Here is a 717-nt window from a genome sequence, read left to right on the forward strand (position 1 = left end):
GTACAAATTTTCCATGAGTATTTGGAAAATATTTCATGGCATTTACAAAATTTTCAAAGCTATTTGATCTATGAATTACACTAAAAAAATGTAAAGATGATGGGTGTGCATATGTAAAAAAAGTATTACAATCACAACATTCACAATTTGATAGTCATATGAAAACATCTGAAGAGTTTTCAAAGTATTGCATTTTCATACTCTTACATACATGTAAACAATAAAAACCATGGATTAACATTTGAAAAGTACTGATAAATGTTTCTTAAAATTATTAAGTGAAAAATAAGCATGTAGAAAAAGGTTGGAATGATCTCATTTATGCTGAAATAGATTTTTGTTATTGTTGTATGTCAGTCATCAACTTACAGAAAAATGAAAGAATAGAGCTAAAATAAAACATTTTACAATTCTGCCCCTGGGAAAGGAAATGGAGTGGAAGCAGAGAGAGAACTTTGGTAACTTATATATTGTGTATGACAGAAGAACATACATTAAGCTTATTATAAATAAAAATTTAAATAAACATCAAAATAGATAATATAGGAAAGTCACCTAGATGATTGCTTGTGTCCAAAAAGTTCATGAAGTTATTATTTTGTTTGTTTGTTTGTTTTCACCGAATGTAAAAGTCCACACAGTCTATTCAGGGAATAAAGTGAGCATCAAATTAGTCTACTGTTGATGAGCTGTATCTATAATAGGAAAACACATTGA

Source organism: Orycteropus afer, unplaced genomic scaffold (genome assembly GCF_000298275.1).
Source record: "Orycteropus afer afer isolate SDZICR_OR568_19922 unplaced genomic scaffold, OryAfe1.0 scaffold01754, whole genome shotgun sequence".
NCBI classification, from domain to species: Eukaryota; Metazoa; Chordata; class Mammalia; order Tubulidentata; family Orycteropodidae; genus Orycteropus; species Orycteropus afer.